The sequence below is a fragment of the Bison bison genome, unplaced genomic scaffold (genome assembly GCF_000754665.1).
Source record: "Bison bison bison isolate TAMUID 2011002044 unplaced genomic scaffold, Bison_UMD1.0 scf7180017864080, whole genome shotgun sequence".
NCBI classification, from domain to species: domain Eukaryota; kingdom Metazoa; phylum Chordata; class Mammalia; order Artiodactyla; family Bovidae; genus Bison; species Bison bison.
In genome coordinates this window covers 5,053,427-5,053,632 of record NW_011494652.1, presented here as the reverse complement: position 1 = coordinate 5,053,632, position 206 = coordinate 5,053,427, and the positions used below count along the sequence as shown (strand labels likewise).

The window sequence follows — 206 nt, the reverse complement described above, 5'->3', positions numbered from 1 at the left end:
GAAAGGGCAGCTGCTGCCCAGGTCCAGCCTTGTAGGGCACTCAGGCCTCCCCTCCCCGATCTATTTTCACTCCTAGACTTTCCCAGATGGAGGGGGCATGACACCTGGGGACCCAGAAGAGAAAGTGATCTGGGCCTGGAGTGAGGAAACGCTGGGGAGTGGCAGGCTGGGGGGAGGGGGGGACTGTGAGGTCATTAGACTCATCA

At 60.2% G+C, this 206-nt stretch overlaps 1 protein-coding gene across 1 annotated transcript in view; it reads left to right on the top strand.

The window, feature by feature from the left end:
* LOC104986992 (alpha-actinin-3-like) overlaps positions 1 to 206 on the top strand; it is a 4,428-nt gene that overhangs the window by 1,113 nt on the left and 3,109 nt on the right. The window lies entirely within an intron of this gene.